Below are 22,296 nucleotides of genomic sequence, written 5' to 3'. Positions count from 1 at the left end.
GTATGTGTGTCTATATATATCTATATATATATATTTATTTATTTATTTATTTTAAATATTCAACATTAGATATATAAAATAAAAAGAAAACTACTAAAAAGGGCTTGAAAACTTTGAGTTTTAATGATAATGACAAAATAAAGGCTAAAGTGAATAGTACCAGGATTGACTTTTTAGTGTAAAAATGTGGTTTTTCGTTAAAATGAATAGTACCGGATGCTTTTCGTTAAAGTTCCCAATAATAAATGGGTAAACGGTTACCCGTTTATAACCACGGTTAATACCCATAACCACCCATTTAAATTTCACGAGTAAACGGTTATACTCATAACCGTTTAATTATCTAAACGGTTACCCATAACCGTAACCGTGAAGTTTAAATGGGCGGGTAACCACGGTTATCCATAACCGCGGGTATTTTGCCCATCCCTACATGTGTCATTAAAGGGTCCACGTGGAAATTAAAAATTCAAAAAAAAGAAAAAAAGATTGATCATCTTCTACCTCCCCCGACCTTCCCTTCCTCCCTTATCCCTCCATTCTCTGCTCTGCACCAACCCACCAAACCCTCCTCTCCTCTCCTCTTCGACTCCTCATACATCCACCCTTCCCCTCCATCTTCGACTCCACCCATCGCAAAGAAGCCCATCAAGCCCGCGTGTTGAGCCTCCTGAGGATTGTTCAGAAACATCAGGCAGCCGGGAAAAAAAACATATCACAATGAACAACATCGTGAAACTTCGAAGAACCCCATCGATGCTTTGAAATCTTGAAACTCAGCACAATGCCACTCAAAACCAACTTGGTAGAAACCCAATTCCCAGACGACAATATGCACCCAAAAGACTTCCTATTTATAACATTTCGGATCCAAAGAATGGTAACTGAAAATGTGCTATAATTTATGCAAATTCAAGCTTCAAAACCTCTGGCTTTTGGCTCGTAAATGCATTATAGCTCCAATTAATAGAAGCAAAGGATACTTGGTAAAGGGAAAGAATGATTTGGGCTCAGAGAAGAGAATGTGTTTTCTATAAAGCGACTTTGAAGGTTTCAACCGTTGCAATTCTTCAGATTTTGCTTTTCCTTTTGGAATCCTGGTAAAAGAAGCTCCCTCAGAGACTCAAAGGGCTTGGCTTTCGAATCTTTTCAGCTCAAAAGAAATTAAAACCTAGATTCTTCGCCGTAAACCCATTTAACACGAAGGAAATAAATCGAAATTAAAAGCAACCTAAGAATCTTTTTCTCCCCTTTCTTCTCCAAACGGCCAAATTTGAGCAGCGAGATTATCACACTTTCAAAATTCAGAACAAAAAAAGGAGAAAGAAAACAGTAGATTCAGTACCAAGATCAAGAACCCAGGTGGAGATTTTAACAAGGGCAGCTAAATATCTGATCTTTACGGCGGCTTGCGGCGGAGCTTTTCTGGGTTTGAGCGCAAATCCGACGGACCAACGAGATACAAATAGGAGCCGAAAGGATCAGAGCTTTAATGGGTCTCGATACCGACCTGCATTTTTGACCAAATCCGACGGACCAGGGCAGAGAAAGATTCAGCTGCGGTTTCACGGCTGCGGAATCCGATTCGGGTATCGGAGAGAAGAAGGAAGGAAACTGAATCCCGTGTAATCAGTAGATTTTGTTTCTTGAGCAGAAAAATTGGGATTACTGGTTGTGGAAGATAAGCTACGGCACCATTTATTTGGGGATTAAAATCCCAAAAATATAGAAGAAAATCAAATGGGGAAGAAATCTATGAGATAAGCTGCTTGAGATTGCAGATGGCCAGCGAGGAGATGTGTACTGGTAGGGAGTGAAGCGAAACAAAAAGACAGAAAGAATGAGTTGAAGAGGAGAGGAGAGGAGGGTTTGGTGGGTTAGTGCAGAGGAGAGAATGGAGGGATAAGGGAGGAAGGGAAGGTCGGGGAGGGAAAAAACGACCAAACTTTTATTTTTTAAATTTTTTTTAATTTCCACGTGGATCCTTAATGACACGTGTCGTCCACTTATTATTCATATGGATGTCACGTCATCAGTTAACAGGAGATTTAACAGTCATACTAATAGATGTATAAGACTATCTCAAAATTAACACTTTATGTATGACTCTGAGAAGAAAAAAGTTTCATATACTAAAAGTTGAAAATCACGAAACTTGAAAGTAGTAAATTGATATTTAGCCTAAGTTTAAATATTAATTTTATTTTTCCGACTGCACTTGGATGGTTTGTTTTTTTGCTTGCAATAGTCAAGAATGACAAATGTATTAACAAATTTTATATGAACAAATAAGAATATTTCTTAATGAAAATTATACCATTCTAGATATATACTAGAAATTTAGCCCGTGCGATGTCGCGGGAATGTCAACTTGATGATAAGCGTATGTGTTACAATGAGGAACTAAATGTGTTGTAACCGTTGTGTAAATAAATATGTAAAAAGTATTTATACAAAATATGTACAAAGTATTTATAAAATGTATATAATAGTTATTGACAACTCTACATATATATATATATATATATATATATATATAAATAGTTGTTCAAAATCTAGCTATTCCTATTTCATTGATGTAGAAATTGATGTTAACATGTGTTGATGCACAAAATCAGCGAAGACTTTGGTACAACAGAAAGTGTCAGGTTTTGTGACCTTCGCTTGGTTGCTTCGGTCACTAGTGAGGATAAGTACGTAAATGAATAGAGACAGAGAAGCAAACACAGGATGTACGTGGTTCACCCAGATTGGCTACGTCCACGGAGTAGAGGAGTTCTTATTAGTAGTGAAGGGCTTACACAAGTACAAAGGATCAAGCTCTCAATTTAGTGAGTTCTTGTGAATGATTTAACACAAAATGGCATTAGGCAATATTGTGGGGGAATGACCCCTATTTATAGAAAAACTTGTAGCTTTGTCACATTGACATGCGTCATGTTATGATTGGTTCTTGATGTCGACACGTGCTGCGCTCTGATTGGCTTCTAATCTTGACACGTGTCGAGTAGTGATTGGCCTCCTGGTTGGAGGGGAACTTTTCTGGGTCCTTGACAGTATAGCGTTGGCCGGTGCTCGGTAGTTTCGGGATTGGTCAAGTATGGTACAAACAGTGCTCCCCTAAGTTCCCGAGTGAGGGAAACTCCTCGGTTGGGGACTTGCAAGATCCAATCCCTTGAGTAATCACGAAACTTCTAAGTACCGAAGTGTGGTCTGATCTTCATCTGCCCTTCTCTGGAAGTACCTTTCCTCCATCCGGGAATGGTGTACTTAGCTGATGTTGACGCACAAGGTAATGTATCAATTTCACTTGAAGCTTAGTTGTAGTTTCGGGCTTAGTCAAGTGTGATACAAACCCTATAGTAGGAGTCCCCCAAGTCGCCGAGCTAGGAGATCTGCCGAAAGAGGTGACAGACAAGGTAAGCAGTCAAACTTCCAAGTAAGCAACCCAGGATCAGAGGTTTGACTTCGGCTTCCGGTTGATTGTTCTCTTTCTCCTTGTCTCTCATTCAACTGCCAGGATAAGGAGAAGCAAATGGATAAGAGATGATATGAGATACTTTTGCTTTTGAAGAAGTAACTTTCCACAGGCTTATTCTTGAACTGTGCTGGAGGGTTTTCTGGTGCCCTTCAGAGTATAAGGCCGATTCAAAAATTTGAGGGTCAAAACAAGTCCATCAAATCTAGAGTACGTTCGACCTTGATGATATGGGATACTTTTGCTGTTGACGGAATAATGAATGTGGTATGGAAAGGTGTCGTGCTGTAGTGATCTGTTTCAGCTCACCGTTGAACCTTCTGCTTCAATCTTTTGCATGGCAGAAGTGGTGTGCAACCTTTGCATTTAAATGGTCCTTCAGAACATTCCTTCATAGTGACTCATCCACGCTTGGCAGCTTCAGTGTAAAGAGCCAATATCTGATCAACTGTCATGAGGTATTTGCCGGTGGAATTCGTGACCTTGACAGCAGTTGAGGATGAGTACTCGAGAGCAATGCTAAGTAAGCAACCAGGCAAAGGCTCCAGGCAGTCAGTTCCAAATTGGAGGTTTGATTTCAGGTTCCGACTGACTGCTCTCTTTCTCTTTGTCCTGCAGGTGTGGACAAGGACAAAGACAAAGACAGGGAGAAAGCATGATATGGGATACTCTTGCTTTCGACCCTGATGATATGAGATACTCTTGTTCTTGGTGTGGCTTATTTGCTGAGGTATTATCGGGGGGAAATAAAGCTGAGTATTTCGAGAGGTTATGTTGAGGGTACCTTTTCGAACGCGAGAAAGGGTTGAGCATTTTTGCAGGTTTGCCTGTCCGTTGAGGAGGGAGGTCAATGTATATAGGGATTTCCCAATAACAAGTAGTAATGCTATTCCTTTACCCTTCTTGGTCACAGCAATGTAGTGGGAGCTGCCAGCTTCACGTGTTTTAATTTTGTCAGAGCACTTTGAAAAAGTGGTATGTGGTATCTGGAAAGCTGATATTACGTGTGAAGATTACAGACAAGCTTTATATAAGGAAATCTGGCTCTCGAAGTTCTAAGAGTTGTGCCTCTTCGGTTTTCGAACAAGCAATCCCGTCGAGGATCTGACTCTCGAGATTCGGAAAGCGGTGATACTCCGGTTTTTGAGAAAGTAATTATGTTGGGAGTCTTTTCTCGAATGTGAGTAAAGGTTGGACGTTCTTGCCAACCTGTCTTGCCGCAAAACACGGAGGTCAACACACATAGGGACTTTCCAGTTGTCAAGCAGTGGTGCTGTTCCTTTACCCTTATGGGTAATAGTAGGGTAGCTGGAACTTCGAAATTCTCGTGCCTAAACTTTGTCAGAGATCTTTGACAAAGTTATATGTGGTACCCGAGGAGTTGATGGTGCATATGGAGAGCGGTGATTGAACAGTAAGATTCACGTGCTTTCTACTTCACCAGAAATCTTTGACAGAGTGCCCGTAATTTCCGCAAAGCTGATTGTGCATGTGACAGGTGCTGACGAGGCTGAAAAAGCAGGTGCTTCTTCGATTTCTGAGATCGGCCCTCGTGGTCTCTGAGCAGCCCAGCTTTTGAGAAAGCAAACACCTCTTCGATTTCTGAGATCGGCCCTCGTGGTCTCTGAGCAGCCCAGCTTTTGAGAAAGCAAACGCCTCTTCGATTTCTGAAGCTCCGTCGAGTGCAGATTTTTATAGAGGCTGACATTAAGTTCCACAGCACACTTGAATCTCTACCAGTAGAAGCTCATTTCTTGCACTTCTAAGATCTTGATTTGTTTGACCTCTTCCTTCTTCAACACATTTGAAAATGTCTGGACCCTCCGACCGTCGTTTTGACTTGAACCTTGGAGAAGAGACAGCCACGCCTTCTCCAGACAACATATGGCGCCCATCCTTCATATCCCCTACTGGTCCTCTTACCGTTGGGGATTCTGTGATGAAGAATGATATGACCGCTGCAGTGGTGGCCAGGAACCTTCTCACTCCCAAAGATAATAGACTACTTTCCAAACGGTCTGATGAGTTGGCTGTTAAGGACTCTCTGGCTCTTAGTGTTCAGTGTGCAGGTTCTATGTCTAATATGGCCCAACGCCTATTTGCTAGAACCCGCCAAGTTGAATCATTGGCTGCTGAAGTGATGAGTCTCAAACAGGAGATTAGAGGGCTCAAGCATGAGAATAAGCAGTTGCACCGGCTCGCCCATGACTATGCTACAAACATGAAGAGGAAGCTTGACCAGATGAAGGAATCTGATGGTAAGGTTTTACTTGATCATCAGCGGTTTGTGGGTTTGTTCCAAAGGCATTTATTGCCTTCGTCCTCTGGGGCTGTACCTGGTAATGAAGCTTCAAATGATGAACCTCCAATGCCTCCTCCTTCTGGGGTTTTGTCAAGTACTGAGGCTCCGGATAACCACCCTCCGGTGCTTTCTCTTTCTGGGGCTCTACCGACTGCTGAGACTTCCCCTAAGCAACCTTTGTGAAGGCTCCCTTTTGTTTGTTTAGTTTGACTCATGTATATGTACATATTTGTGGCTTATCGAAAATATTAATAAATAAGCTTTGCTTCATTTCAACATATTGTGTTAAATACACCAAAGCCTTCTTCATAAAGTTCTTTGAATTTTTGCTTTTGTTGAAACCTGTATTGTTGAAGCTTTGTGAGTGAAGCATGTAGTTTGAGGTAGTGTTCCCTTAATTTCCCGAGTGAGGAAAACTTCTCGGTTGGAGACTTGAAAAATCCAAGTCACTGAGTGGTTGTGAGACTGCCGAGTATCAAGGTGCAGTAGCATATGGTGGGAGTCCCCCAAGTCTTCAGGCGAAGAGAGTTGCCGAATGAGGTGTCTCGCGTGTTACTAATTTGTCAAAGTAACGAATCCTTGTTTCGATGTCACACATTCGTATATGCTTTATCTAAAAATATTTCCAACTTTTGTGTGTTTGATGCTGCATGCTATTGACTAGACAAGATCAAGTGCAATTAGTAGCTTTTCTCTCTTTTTCATCTTTTCTTTGGTGGAATTGCTTTTCGTTTCCACTAATCAGCCTGAGTGGATGCAAGATAACACCTTTCTCTATAGCTCAGATTGCAAAGTCGTCTTCATGAAAGTTTTTCCTTATCTTGTGAACTACAACATATCCAAATTTGAGATCCATCGGAGTAGTACAACTTCAGAAATTCAAGTATGATGAGTAACTGTTCATCAATGTTCTGTTAATCCGTCAGACTTGTTGTGAGCTTCGAAACTCCATTTTCTCTTATTCAGATCAACATACTTTCTTCATCGAAGTTGTTCCTCAGCTTGTGAACTACAACATATCCAAATTTGAGATCCCTCGGAGCAGTATAACTCCAGAAATCCAGGTATGATGAATGACTGGTTATTATTTTTCTGTCAACCCGTCAGATTTGTTGTGAGCTTCGAAACTCCATTTTCTCTTGTTCAGATCGGTATGCTTTCTTCATTGAAGTTGTTCCTCAGCTCGTGAACTACAACATATCCAAATTTGAGATCCCTCGGAGCAGTATAACTCCAGAAATCCAGGTATGATGAATGACTGGTTATTATTTTTCTGTCAACCCGTCAGATTTGTTGTGAGCTTCGAAACTCCATTTTCTATTGTTCAGATCGGCATGCTTTCTTCATTGAAGTTGTTCCTCATCGTCTCTTTCATAACATATCAAAAATTCAGAATGAACTAATGGTTAAATATTTCCAGATCTTCGAAACATCACAGCAGCTTCGAAATCTGCAAGAATCCGACTGTCATGTTTGGAGCTTCAACACTGTAATTTCCGTCGCTCAAACAGAAATGGTTCCTTCTTGAAAGTTGTTCATATGCTCAAGAACCATAGGGTGTCTAAAATTCAGCTCCATTGGAGAAGAGCAGAGGTTGCAGAAATTTGATAGATGAAAGGAGGCGGAAGAGGGAGAGAGAGAAAAAGTCTCTTGGGTTGGATTTCTATTTTGGGGCAGATTCCAATTTTTGTAGCACCTTCATTATTGATGAATTGCTTGTACTTTTGTCCATTATGAAACTTGGGACTTTGGCTTGTTATTGGATCTATTATAATATGTTTGGGAACATATATAAGTGAATAAATAAGAAGGAAAATTTTGGGCCCTTGTGGGTGTAAAACAAAAAATGTTTATGTTTACCCAAGTGTTTTTGTACAAGTTCAAGGGCATCTTGGGTTTTGTGAACAAAATTTGTTTATTTGGAGCAAGGTTTTGTGTTGAAGCTTTGTAGGTGAAGCTTTGGTGTTGAAGCTTTCTAGGTGAAGCTTTGATGGTGAAGCTTTGTAGATGAAGCTTTGTAGATGAAGCTTTCTAGGTGAAGCTTTGATGGTGAAGCTTTGTAGATGAAGCTTTCTAGGTGAAGCTTTGATGGTGAAGCTTTGTAGATGAAGCTTTGTAGGTGAAGCTTTTTTAGGTGAAGCTTTGTAGGTGAAGCTTTTTTAAGTGAAGCTTTTCGGGTGAAGTTTTTTTTTTGGGTGAAGCTTTGTGGGTGAAGCTTTTTAGGTGAAGCTTTGTGGGTGAAGCTTTGGAGGTGAAGCTTTTCGGGTGAAGCTTTTTGGGTGAAGCTTTTTAGGTGAAGCTTTGTGGGTGAAGCTTTGGAGGTGAAGCTTTTCGGGTGAAGCTTTTTGGATGAAGCTGTTTTTTTTTTTTTGGTGCTTGACACGGTCTTCATTTGCTTGTTTTGTAGTGACTGTGGAAGACGGATTGCTTTCTGATTGAGAAGGGTTCCGGCATCGCTTGCTATGAATGTAAAAGAGTGAGGGCTGAGTTGGCTAAATTACCTCTTTATTGAATTCATTGCCAAATGGCCTTCATTACATAGGATGCCGAACGGCTATAGCTCAACACTTGTACATCGTGAGTCTATTTGTAGTAGTACTTCAAGTGATCAGCGTTCCATGGATGGCCAAGGGTATTGCCATCGGAGCTTCTAAGTGTGTAAGAGCCAGGGCGACTGATGCCAATGACTTCATACGGTCCATCCCAGTTTGGACTAAGTGTGCCTTCACTCGGGACTCTGTCGCAGAGTAATCTTTTCTTTAAGACCCAGTCCCCTATTTTGAAAGAACGAGGCGTGACCCTAGAGTCATAATAGTTGGAGATGCGCTGCTTGTAGGCGACATTCCTCAAGTGAGCTTGGTTTCTGTGTTCCTCGACTAAATCCAAGTTGAGGGTGAGTTGTTTGTCATTTTCACTTTGAATGTAGTTCTGGACTCGGAATGTTGCTTGCTCGAGCTCAACAGGGACAACCGCCTCTGTGCCAAAGGCAAGTGAGAATGGAGTTTCTCCTGTTGAAGTCCGATATGAAGTGCGATATGACCAAAGAACTTGGGGTACAAATTCTGGCCAACAGCCTTTAGCTTTGTCCAAGCTGGTTTTCAAAGTGCGCTTGATTATTTTGTTGATGGCCTCAACTTGTCCATTAGACTGGGGATGAGCTGGAGAGGCAAAGCATAAGTTGATGTTGAACTTAGAGCAGAACAACCTGAACCTCTTGTTGTCAAACTGTCGCCCATTGTCAGTGACTATCGCATTGGGAATGCCGAATCTACAAAGGATGTTCTTCCACACGAAGTCTTCTATCTTTGCCTCAGTAATGGTTGCCAAGGGTTCTACTTCGGCCCACTTTGTGAAGTAGTCCACTGCAACGACTGCGTAACAGACTTTGCCCTTCCCTGCCGGCATTGGGCCGATCAAATCAAGTCCCCACTGGGCGAAGGGCCAAGGGCTGATCATATGAGTAAGAGGCTCTGGAGGGGAATGAGGAATAGTCGCATATCGTTGACATTTGTCACATGAGCGGGATACTTTGATGGCATCCTGGTAGAGTGTTGGCCAGTAATATCCTTGGCGAAAAGTCTTGTGTGCTAGGGACCGAGATCCAGCATGATCTCCACAGACTCCCTCATGTATTTCCCGAAGGACGATTTTCGCCTCGGCAGGCGTAAGACACCTTAAGTATGGCAGGCTAAAACCTCGCTTATAGAGTTGATCATTGATGATCAGGTAGCGGGTAGACTTGTATCGAATTTGCTTAGCCTGGACTTTATCATTTGGGAGGGTGCCATGAGCAAGGAAATTATAGATCGGGGTGATCCAACTATCCCCCTGTTGTAAGTTGCATACTTCTGCGGCCATGGTGCTTGGTGTTGCCAACAGTTCGACATGAATTTTTCTTCCAATCTTGTCTTCCACAGCTGAGGCGAGGCGAGCCAGGGCGTCTGCATGACTGTTTGCCGCTCGAGGAACTTGGGTGATCTGGTAGTGGAAGTGTTTGAGCAAAAGTTGTGTTTGCGCAAGATATGCTGCCATGGAGCTGTCCTTAGCATCAAAGTTGTTGGTAACCTGGTTGACCACTAATTGGGAGTCACTGAAAATATCAATTTGTTTAACCCCGAGGTGTTTGGCCAAACGTAATCCTGCTAGAAGGGCTTCATACTCGGCCTCATTGTTTGATGCCTTGAATTTGAAACGAAGAGCATACTCCATTGCTACTTTGTCGGGCGTAGTCAAGACTAGTCCCGCTCCACAGCCCTGTTGGTTGGATGAGCCATCAACATACAGACTCCATGCTGGGGTTGTTGGTTCTATCTTCTGAGCTTCCGATGGTAATGAAGCTACTGCTTTAGGTGTAGAAGCAATGTCAACAGGATATGTGAAGTCGGCGATGAAATCTGCTACTGCTTGACCTTTTTCGGCTGGTTTTGGTTGGTAGGAGATGTCAAACTCACCCAATGCTATCGCCCATTTGATCATTCGTCCAGACGTGTCAGGACTCTGGAGTATCTGTCGAAGAGGGTGATTGGTAAGCACGATGATGGCGTGTGCTTGGAAATAAGGGCGAAGTTTCCGAGCAGACATGACCAATGCTAGAGCTAATTTCTCAATGTTGGAGTATCGTGTCTCCGCATCTTGTAGGGCCTTGCTAGCGTAGTAGACGGGCCGTTCGACACCACTGTCCATTCGAATAAGAACATAACTGACTGCTGAAGCCGAAACCGATAGATAGATGATGAGAGTGTCACCAACTTCTGGTTTGGAGAGCAGAGGGGCTTTACTCATGTACTCTTTGAGGTTCCTGAATGCCTTGGCACATTCCTCCGTCCATGTAATGTACTTCTTATTTCCCTTGAGTGCTTTGAAGAAAGGAGCACATCTGTCTGTGGCCTTAGAGATGAATCTGGTTAAGGCTGCCACCTTACCAGTAAGGCTTTGGATGTCTTTTGAAGTTATTGGCTCTTTCATGTCGAGGATTGCTTTGATCTTTTCAGGGTTAGCTTCAATGCCTCGTTGGCTAATCATGAAGCCTAAGAATTTGCCATAGCCCACGCCGAAGGCACATTTGTTGGGGTTCAACCTCATTCGATACCTCTTTAGAATGGTGAAAGTTTCAGATAGGTTGGTGATGTGTTGGTCAGCATGTTTGCTTTTGACTAGCATATCATCAACGTAAACTTCCATGTTCTTCCCAATTTGTTCGGCGAACATTGAATTGACCAGTCTCTGATAAGTTGCTCCTGCATTATTTAGGCCGAAAGGCATGACTTTATAGCAATATAGTCCCCTGTCAGTAGTGAAGGCCGTGTGTTCTTGGTCTGAGGGGTTCATGAGGATTTGGTTGTATCCTGAATAAGCGTCCATAAAGCTCAAGAGCTCACACCCTGCCGTAGAGTCTATAAGCCTGTCAATAAGAGGAAGAGGGAAACTATCTTTCGGACACCCTTTGTTTAGGTCGGTGTAGTCAACACACATCCTCCACAAGACCTTTTGAAGCGAAAGACTTTCTTTGGTCGGATTTTTCCTAACAAGGACCACATTTGCTACCCATGTCGGGTAATTGACTTCGCGGACAAAGCCTATGCCTTTGAGTTTTTCAACTTCCGCTTTCATTGCCTCGTATCGTTCAGCGTCATAAGATCTTCGCTTCTGTCTCACCGGCTTGATCTTGGGGTCAATACTCAAACGATGACAGATGACATCGGGAGAGATGCCTGGCATGTCCTCGTATGACCAGGCGAAGACTTCAGTGTTCTCTTTCAAAAAAGATATCAATGCTAACCGAAGGGGTGGTGACAATGTGGTGCCAATCTTCACCATGCGATCTGGATAATCTCTTGAGATAGGTACCTTCTCCAACTCTTCAGCAGGTTGGGCTTGCTGGGTGAAAGAGTCATCTCGAGGATCATCGGGTTGATTGTTGCTATCAGGAAGATCCAAGTTCGCTTCATCTAGGCTGGTCTTTGTGACTTGGTCATGTACAGACAGGGTTTCCTTGGGTCCGGGCAAGTGTTGTTGCTTAACTGAAATGTTGTAACATGATCGTGCAGTAAGCTGATCTCCTCTGATGTAGCCGTTGCCATGGGGGGTTGGAAATTTCATCAACAGCATATGCGTGGATACCATAGCCTTGAGATCATTGATGCATGTGCGCCCAAAGATGACATTGTATGTCGTTGGGCAGTCAACCACTAGGAAGTTAGTGGTAATGGTAGCCGTGTAAGGGCCTGTACCAATAGTAAAGGGTAAATGTATGCTCCCTAAGGGTTGCACGATATCACCGGAGAAGCTTATCAGAGGAGAAATCGAGCGATCGAGCAAGTGTTCAGCTACACTGAGTGCCCTGAAAGCTTCGGCAAACATGATATTGACCGAAGCCCCTGTGTCTACGAGGATTCGTCGAACATCAAAGTTGGCTATGTGAGCCTTCACGATCAATGGGTCGTTATGAGGGTAGATGATGCCTCTTTCTTCCTCAGGGTAGAAACATATCGGATCCCAGTTAGGTTTTTGATACTTCCCTCCCCTGATGTCTTCCACGTGAAACACTTGGTGACCAGGCCTCAGACTTCGTTCACTGTTTTTCATGGCCCTATTGGAAGATTCAGATATGGGTGTGCCGCCGCTTATGGAATATATGACATTCACCTGGCGTTGGTTACGGTTATCCCTTTGAGGGTGAAGAAGGAATTGATCAATTTTTCCTTCTCGTGCCAAAGCTTCAATACGATCACGGAGGATGATACATTTCTCGCTATCATGGCCGTTATGCTCATGGTAGCAACAAAACATGCCCGCGTTATTCGGGGGCGTGTAATCTGGGTGCCTCGGCTTTGGCTTTGGTATCAGGTGAGCTATGCTGGGGTAAATGGCCGCGCATGTGGCATTCAAGGGCGTGTATGTCTCATACCTTGGGGTATGGGGTATCTTGACGCGGGTTTGACCCACTGCATTGACTGCCTGGGGGCGAGCGTTATTGTGGCGATACCCTTGGTTATCGGGATAGTGTCCCTTACTCTTTTTACTGAAAGGAGAGTGGTGAGGATGGAAATCCTTCCTCTTGCCTTGAAATTGATATGTCTGTTGATTCGGTGAAGCATTATGCAAGGCATGGGGAGGTGCCACTGCTGTTTGGAAAGTCGAGGTCTTCTCATTTAGGTGAGTCTGGCTTCCACCTCCCACTTGTTGATAAAGGATGGTTGTAGGGGGTTTCTCCTGATATGTCTTTGCCTCGGCGGAGGCATGGTTATAAGCCTGTGCCATCACCTCAGAGTAAGTCTTCCAAGTATTGGCATTGATCATGTATTTAAAGAAACAATCACGTAGGCCTGCCGTGAAGGCTTTGAGGGCAGTCTTGTCGTCTGCCTCGGCACACCGGGAGTATTCATGGCTGAAGCGGCCAGCATACATACGTAATGACTCGTCTGGCTTCTGGCGGATAGTGTACAAGTCATCTGCAGAGTGCAAGCGATCGGTTTGGAAAATGTGTTGGGAAACAAATAGTTTCCTCAATTCCTCAAATGAGTCTACCGTCTCAGGTGTAAGACGACAATACCAATTTAGAGCTCCACTAGAGAGGGTGGAGGGGAAGAGAAGACATCGCTCTTCGTCGGTGTGCATCCGGTATGCCATGGTGGACTCAAAAAGGTTAAGGTGCTCAATCGAGTCCTCTTTTCCAGTATAAAGTTGCAAGCCAAGCTTTTGCTTTGTCTTTGCTTGAAGGGGGGTGTTGAGGATCCTCCTTGTAAGAGGGCCAGGCCTAGGTTGGTTCCAGTCAGGTATTTCAGCCTGACGTTCAGCCTTCAACTTGTTTACTTCCTCAAGAAGTTGTAGGACAAGGGGGTCCTGAGCGGAGTTATGTGTCACTGGAGCTTTCTTTCGTAAATCTCCATCTCCTATTGGAATTAGGAAGGTTTGATCAAGGGCATGTGATTTTTCCCTGGACTCGCTGTACTGGCTTCCAGGGTATGTCTGTCGGAACACCTCTGAGTCCCCTGTACCCTCATGTCTCTCTAGGACTTGTTGCCCCTTCCCCAAATTGGTGGCCGGTTTGGGCCGTGGCAGGGGACCGAGTCTCTCAGAAATCCTTGGGTCATTAATCTTTGAGCTTATATGGATGGAATTCTCTCGACGTTGCTTCAGGAAATCCCGACAATCGCGAAAGACGGCTTTCGATCCTTCTGCCCCTTCAGCAAAGAGGTGTCTCCCTCCACTTCTCATGGTTCGGGTCGAAGCAACTGGGTTAAGAGAAGCCTCATGTTGATTATCAAGTCGAGGGGTAATCTGTTCCCTATCAGGGATATCTATGTCGAATGCATGTGACCCTCCATGTTGGAGGGCACCCAGTTGATGGTTGACTTCCACGGGGGCAACAAGCTCGCGTGTCTGAGCTTGCCTAGCTTCGTGGAGTGTCTCGAAGAGCTTCTCATATTGCTCCTGGAGGACCTCATTCCTCATTGCTATCTTGTTGTTCTGAGCTTCCAACTCATCGACTTTAGCTTGAAGAAGAACTCGTTTTCCTTCCTTCTTTCGTTGTTTCGCACTATGTGCAAGGGGGGTGTCATTCTGTGTGCTGTGGCTTCCTTCGCTTCCCATGTTGGAGAGGGATGCCTGATCAAAAGAAAGTGTACGAATGATAGAAACCAGCTTGACACAGCTGAAGAGAGTAGGAATAAGTGTCGTTTCCCACAGACGGCGCCAAATGTTGATGCACAAAATCAGCGAAGACTTTGGTACAACAGAAAGTGTCAGGTTTTGTGACCTTCGCTTGGTTGCTTCGGTCACTAGTGAGGATAAGTACGTAAATGAATAGAGACAGAGAAGCAAACACAGGATGTACGTGGTTCACCCAGATTGGCTACGTCCACGGAGTAGAGGAGTTCTTATTAGTAGTGAAGGGCTTACACAAGTACAAAGGATCAAGCTCTCAATTTAGTGAGTTCTTGTGAATGATTTAACACAAAATGGCATTAGGCAATATTGTGGGGGAATGACCCCTATTTATAGAAAAACTTGTAGCTTTGTCACATTGACATGCGTCATGTTATGATTGGTTCTTGATGTCGACACGTGCTGCGCTCTGATTGGCTTCTAATCTTGACACGTGTCGAGTAGTGATTGGCCTCCTGGTCGGAGGGGAACTTTTCTGGGTCCTTGACAGTATAGCGTTGGCCGGTGCTCGGTAGTTTCGGGATTGGTCAAGTATGGTACAAACAACATGAAACTTGTAAGAAAAAAAAATGGAGGGAAGGAAAGAGGAAGAGGGAGCTTTACAGGTGTGCAAACCTGTTGTAAGCTAGGTGTGGCTCGTTGGAGTCGTGTAGATAGCTGCAGGCCTGCAATACTTCAACAAATAAATTGATAATGCTTGTGCTCTGCTTTGTTCTGTTCTTTCCCAGGTTGATCCTACAAACAAAAGCAGAGACAAAACTTAAAAACCGATGCCAATCAATGAAAGCTAAATAATCCCCATGCTTAATCTTTTATAAAACAAAGTACCAAGAAAATTTCAACAATAAATATTTTTTTCATACAAAAAAACGAAACAAGGAAATAAATTTCAACATTAGGCTTATTTCAGACATTTAACATCTTACTTTGAAATTTCTTCCACGGAATGAGACTATAGTGTTCGTTGACGACCATTGTAAACATAAGGTGGACAACTTTTTGACCATGTCATTAGACAATTACAAAACCTTACTTTCCATGAGCTTGTAACTTACAAATACCAAACTTAATGTATCATTTGTGTGTCCTCAGCTTTCATTGCATAATCACGTTTACGATTGAAACATTAACCAAATGCTAAAAAACAAAAATGTGACTCTTTATGGTTTTCTTATAACAGAAAAATATCCCTAATTAGAGCATGCCACACACCAACATATTGCTATTATATGAAGTATTTTTCTCAGTGGCAAGTATTATACTCTCCTTTGGCCAAGAGGATATGAAATTGGTTGAGTATACTACTCTAGCCAATTGGATCAATAAGCTAAAGTTTGCACTGTACAAAACCGTAAGTACTCAAGACATGAAGGCTTTAGAACACAAATATACCTGAGGTGCCAAAATATGGTGTTGAGGAAGTGTTTTCTTCTTATTTTGAGGGAAGAAGAACGCAACTCTGAATTTGTACCCATTTTCTTAACCCATGGTTCCTATAACCCATAAATAATTTTAGTGTCATTCAAAATAACAAATACGCTAAATGAATTGAAAAACTGCAGAGATTAGTTTCACAAATATATAATGAAGCCAAAAGCCATATCTAATATAAAGTTTATAAACAGAGGGTTTATTTAATCTAAAAAGAGGTAAAGACATACATACCAATCCTTTGCATGTTCTCCGCATGATGTTCTGCTTCAAGAATGTACGACAGCTTCTCCTACGGTACAAACTCCCACCCAAAGCACATGCCACCATGCTCTTCCCTAAACAAACAAAATAAATTATATGCAATTAATGAGCAACTTTTTTCTGGCATATAGTCGAAGTTCATAATTAATCTTTAGTGTCGTTCAATAATATACTACCAGGATGTTGACACATGTATGATTCTAAATTACATCTGTTCTTATATAAAAAAAAAAGTTTATATACATAAATTTCAATATGTCTGCTTACAATTTTTAAACGTATTAGTGGGGATAAGATTAGGGATACACTTTGACATCAACCCCTTATGGATAGCCCTTCCTAATCCTTCAAGTGTAGTCTAGTCCTTCATATTAAGCATGGGCTAAATGCTGTAACAATCCAAGATAACTTGTATGGAAATGAACTGACAATGAAGGTGGTTTTTGTCTTTTGGGTGATCTCATGATGGAAACATATACTGGATGATAGGTAATATGTACACGCTCGTTGCTGCGGGATTGAAAACTATATGAAAGATTATGCAATTTCAATTTTCATAAATAATGTTTGAATGAAAAACTGAGTTACCAATGTGAATGAAAATTATACACAATTTTAAACAAATTTAAATATCAAAAGAGAAACCTATTTTGTCTATTAAAAATATTACGAAGTCCTTTGGATACGAAAAAACACAAATTGTTTTTTGTCCAAGAACATTAATGGGAAATGTTGTTTAGTGCAATACTAAAAGTTGTTCTTTGCTATGTTGGTCATTAAGGAAGCATCTCTGGCGAGGAAAAAAAATTGAAATAAATTTATGGACAGTAGAATTATAGCATGAACAAAATAAGGGTAATGCGTGTTTACCTACTGTTTTTGTGTGTAGAAAGAAGTCTGATTTTGCATGAAATGGAGATGACCTTCTCTGGTACTTTTATAGGAGGATGCGATCAAACTTTTGTGCATTTCCAACTTGCCTTAGAACCAAGTTTCTACAAAAACAGATTGAATTCAAGAAAGTAATTAGATCAAGGCATAAGAGATTATAAGAAAAAGTATAGAAAATATAAACCACATATACCAGTCATTATAGTACTTTTTATTGTGAATACACCTAAAAATATATCATTTTGCAGTGAATGGTTGGTTCATATTAATTCGACTTTAGTTTCTTTCAAATCCTTCAACTTATCCTTGATTTTTTTAACAGCATCATAATTAAGAGTTAGCTAATAATAAATATATAAATCTGTTAAGTTTTAGTTGACCCTCGACATACATTCCGAAAATGGCTTTTCCAACATGATGAAATCATGTCAAGAGTTAAAAAGGAGCAAGAAAAAACTAATGTAAGAGCTCTGTAAAATTGAGGCAGAGCATGTTAAGGGAACCATCTAAAAAATCATATTCTAAGAAGCTAAATGCTTGAAGAACCTAAGAAAGAAGATAATATATAACAACATGCTGAATCAACTGAAAAAGTCACATGGATAGGCACAAACATGTCAAAATGATAGTTGATTGTAATCCATAGTTGGTAATAGAAACATATTCTCATGTTACTTAAGCAACAAAAAGCACAAACTCATTAAATCATAACAAAAAGCACTAATATACACAAAAGTGGGAAAAAATTATACCGTTTTATTGACCAAAAAGGTTCATTTCATAGTATCGAGTTTGTAGAAAAGTTGGAACTGCATGAGTACAGGCAACAGGGGAGAAAACTAGGGAAAACAAAAGCACAAAGGAATGTGAGTGTAAAAATGATAGTCGATTGTAATCCATGGTAATAGAAACATATTCTCATGTTACTTAAGCAACAAAAAGCACGAACTCATTAAATCATAACAAAAAGCACTAATATACACAAATATATTAAGATTACAATAATGAAGTTCACAGACTAATTGGAACACATCTTTGCAAGTCATTAAGAATATGGAAACCTAATTGTTGGTACGTTATTAAAAAATATGCATAGAGTGCTGGAACACACAAAAGTAGTCATTTGCAAAAAATTCTCAAATTTTATCAAAATCTTGCTTCAAATACAAAGGATCCATACAATATAGACCACACTCACCCAACCTCCAATCAAATTTCATTGGATGAGTGTGGTCTATATTTGAATTCTGTTTGATTGGCGAACACCCATACATGAAACCTGGTTCTTTTCCTAGATGACTAAACCACACACGGAACAGAATCGAAATCTCATACCCAAAAACTGACGACAACAACAAAAGCCCAAAATTTTGAAAACACATCTCTCAATAAGAAACCCACTGGTAAAATCTAAAATCAGACAAAATATAACCAAAAACCTACAGTAAAAAAACCAAAAAAACTCACAAAGAGAAATTACATTCACCAAGCTGAAGATCTGTACAACCCAACCTACCAAGCTAAATAACCTTGACTGGCCGATGAGTTTTTCCCTTGCAAAATGGCTCCACACCTGTGAACACAAAGATTAACAAAAGAAAAGCCACCAAGGGTTAAAAAATGGCAGAACACGATAGCGAAGAACAATCCAAACAATGCGAAAGCAGAGGAGAAGAGACGCGTGGAGCGGGAGGACAAAAACGCTGAGGAAGGCTATCAAAAAATGGAGCATTGAGGAACCTTTGAGAAAGATGGAAAGAGAGAGAGAGCTGGCTTCAGATTTTGCATCCTGCTTCCCATTACGCGATGATCAACACGTGCACAACACAGGTAAAATTGTCATTTCACTGTGCTATACAGAAAATTGAAATTGAGAACCAGCAACAGAGAAGGGCATTACCGTCTTTTCACTGTTCACGAACAGTGAAAAACAGTACCACCCGAGTTTGGGTTTTAGTATATGTATAATATGTGTGTGTGTGTGTGTGTGTCTATAAATGAATTTTGTCGTCCGGCATCAATCTGGTGTTCATGTAAGCAAAAAGTACGTCATTTAAGTGTCATGTAGGATAGTAAAAGTGTTCAATTAAGTCATGATGATTTATGACATTATCTATCCATCTTGTGTCTCAAGTTTTTGTTGTACCTCTTGGTTTTAACGAAAAAGCCTAATAAATTTTGCCCCAAAACAACTTGAGAAAAGGGTTGTAGGGAGTTGAAAAGGTCTGTAATAAACCATAAATGCAAGTAATGTGACTTGTGCATGGTTATTTTGGATAAAAAATTTATCGACATTAATGTGAGATAAGAAAAATGGATAATTTAAAAAAAAAAAAATTAAAAAACAAGTTGTTAAAATTTTATTTTATATATGTTTTTTCAAGAAACTTTTTTTTTATTTTTTATATTTGACATCCAATTAATAGAGAAATGTCAGATAGTACACATTCTATATATGACGTCTAAATTATCTCAAATAGAATCTAATTAAGATAGATATTGTTTACCTTTTGTATATCACATCTCAACAATTTGTATTGTGAATTATGTTGTAGGCATAATTACTAAACAATTATGGAGGCCATATAAAGAGAGAGGGTGCGGTAATAGTAGAGAGAAAGAGAGAGATGTGTAATTGTGAGGTGTATTCTACTCCACCCCATTGTGCCATTATTTATAGTAGTAGGGAAAATTAATTCCTTACTCTTTTAGGATTACAACTTTTATAGGTAATCAACTCCTAATAGGAATATGAGAGATATTCCAAGATTTACTAGGATTTATACAATCACATTCCTAATCTAATAGGATTGCAACATTCCCCCTTGAGTGTGTAAATACTCAAGTAAATGGCGCATCAGATCTTCAACGATGGAGTAAGTACAATTGATGAAGTCATCAGAACAATGCATAAAAAGGTAAAACTCACAAAACCTCGCTATGGTAAAACCCAAGGTGGGGGAAAAACCCATAGTCTAAGGAGAAAAGTGAGAAGTTGCATTTAGTCAAAACTATACATCTTTTGGACGTAAGTAGAAAAGCTCACAAGGGTATAATTAGTGCAGGATGAGTGCCTTGTTAAAACCTAGTTATGTAGCAAAAACCCAGTGAGAAAAATGCTCCTAATCATAAAAAAAAAGTACATTAAGATTAAGTGAGTATACTTCTGGATACTCCCCCTGAGTTTGACATAACTTCCAAATGAGAACTATAAGCATTGCATACGAATAATTAGGCATACCAATTCCTCGGACAAGTTTCTGGAAGGTTGACTTCGGCAGTGACGTCGTGTAGAGGTCGGCAAGGTTGTCTAAGATCGGCTTGCATGACTTCAATCTCCTGATGTTTTGCTAATGTAGATGTAGACACAATATGTCTTAGCGTTGACTTCGTTGATGTATCATGTCTTGGTCGGGTGGATACATGCGGCATAATCTTCATGGAACGTTGTTCAAACTCAATGATAGATGAAAACATAGCAAGTACTTCGAATATGCTCAACAACAACTCCTAACCATGTTTCACTTGTGGTGTAGTGAAGTAAGGTGAGCCTCAGAACGATTCAAAGATTTCGCAACTAAGGCCATATCGTGGACCTCCAAGATATTGCAATATCTCTAACTGTAAAGACATAACCATTCAGGGATTTTGCCTTGTGTAAGTTTGATAAGTAACATGTGTCAACATAACAAACAAGGCAAGCATCATTTCGAGGATCAGGGGGGTTAGATCCGCTTGAGATGCGTTGGGATTTGCCTTTGTAGTACCTTTAGAGTCGTCTTTAATACCAATTAAGTGGTTGCGTGTAGGCACGGTGCTGCATCTTTACCAACAGATCAACAACGAATAAGATGTACTGTCTAAATACAATGAGCTAAGTACAACGAAACACAAAGTTGAACTCAAATATGGAATTTTGGATTCCATAACCTCTTCAAGGGTCTCATTTGCATATAACGTATAGACGATCAAAGGTATATTCAAAGGTGACACCTTCGAGGTGTAGTTCAACTGGTAGACCAAAATACCATCAGAACAATGTTTGAACTTCAGGTCAAGGCATAAACGAGTTTTCCCAATATCCTTCATCTCAAATTCCATCTTCAGGTGCTAGGTAGTTTTCTTAAGCTCTTCCGAAATCTTAGTGAGATCCGTGTCAACGACATAAACTGTAACTCTAGCAATTCAGAATAAGACTTCACAGTTTAACACGCATGGGCATAATTCATCCCTGACTGATCAAATAATCACTTAGACAGGTATACCACATTCGTCAGATGGTAAGTGAATGCCTCAAACAAGTTAAGAGGGTGTTCCATGGTTTGGAACTATTTGAACCAGTCCATGTAATTCTTCAAGAACTTATATGTAAATCTCCATATCAACAACCCCATGGAGAAAACACTAACCACATTTCATAATGCTGCTATCAATCATAGGACATTTGAGAGAAACCTTACGCCGTAAGGCGTGCATCATATCGCACTATTTCATTCAGCTCATAACAATTCTTTTCCCACTTGTAACACAATAGAGTTACATTGGGTAGTGTAGGAATGGCAAGTCCAATACACACTTTGGTAAAAAATTTGACCTGGATTGTTATTTTGGTTGTCCAATCAATTCTACGTTGTCACTTAATCAACGGAACACGGTTCGATATCATCGCTTTTCATTTATGTTGATAGCTACCATATAAGTGAAAACATCATCGATGGTAACTTATTCCATTTAGCTAATCCAAACTAGTATACTGGACCAAGAACTTCAAGTCTCGGGAGTAATCTGGATTAATCTCATGAGATGGAAATGATTTGAGACAGCTATCAAGTATGGATTCATTGTTGTGCCTTATCTTCCTTTCTAGGGAAGTGAATCCTACGAACCAAGTGATTTGTTGTGCTCCAGACCAAAACAGATTGATTGGCTATCCGCCAATGTACTGGACCGTCCAACAAGGGCGTCCAAACAGTCCAACGGGGGTGGCATACCCTTTGGGGATGTTGACTCAATGTCCGTTAAGTACGTCTATCATTGCAGGCATGTTTGCAACTGGTATATGATCTCGTCACTTTAGCTAGATCAGAGGAATGCGTTTGGAGCAACATTCTGAAAGCTAGAATTTATGACACTTGCTTATTACACTTGTGCGGTATGGGGATTGAGATGAGATATAGTGGGAAACGTCCACGCAACTTTGTGTCGTTCTCCAGTAATGTTGACGTTCTTATCTCCTCCTAATGGCGGGAAGACTATCTTATTA

The 22,296-nt window shown here is 40.9% G+C and overlaps 3 long non-coding RNA genes across 5 annotated transcripts; 1 reads left to right on the top strand and 2 right to left on the bottom strand.

The window, feature by feature from the left end:
- Window positions 1–74: 74 nt before the first annotated feature.
- LOC126605184 (uncharacterized) lies at window positions 75–2,284 on the bottom strand. Its single transcript, XR_007616863.1, has 2 exons — window positions 1,346–2,284; window positions 75–670 (listed from the first exon to the last, which is right to left on the bottom strand). It is a non-coding gene; the product is annotated as an uncharacterized LOC126605184 (long non-coding RNA).
- Window positions 2,285–6,470: 4,186 nt separating this feature from the next.
- Window positions 6,471–7,605, top strand: LOC126604641 (uncharacterized). Of its 2 annotated transcripts, XR_007616699.1 has the most exons (4): window positions 6,471–6,663; window positions 6,747–6,844; window positions 6,928–7,025; window positions 7,201–7,605. It is a non-coding gene; the product is annotated as an uncharacterized LOC126604641 (long non-coding RNA). The 2 variants fall into 2 exon arrangements; XR_007616698.1 differs by lacking the exon at window positions 6,471–6,663 and having other exon boundaries at window positions 6,683–6,844.
- Window positions 7,606–16,421: 8,816 nt separating this feature from the next.
- LOC126604642 (uncharacterized) lies at window positions 16,422–18,817 on the bottom strand. 2 transcript variants are annotated; one of them, XR_007616700.1, is made up of 4 exons: window positions 18,501–18,817; window positions 17,786–17,872; window positions 17,017–17,137; window positions 16,422–16,932 (listed from the first exon to the last, which is right to left on the bottom strand). It is a non-coding gene; the product is annotated as an uncharacterized LOC126604642 (long non-coding RNA). The 2 variants fall into 2 exon arrangements; XR_007616701.1 differs by having other exon boundaries at window positions 18,550–18,816.
- Window positions 18,818–22,296: the final 3,479 nt, after the last annotated feature.

Source organism: Malus sylvestris, chromosome 15, assembly GCF_916048215.2.
Source record: "Malus sylvestris chromosome 15, drMalSylv7.2, whole genome shotgun sequence".
NCBI lineage: Eukaryota > Viridiplantae > Streptophyta > Magnoliopsida > Rosales > Rosaceae > Malus > Malus sylvestris.
This window is presented reverse-complemented; position numbering and strand designations above follow the sequence as displayed.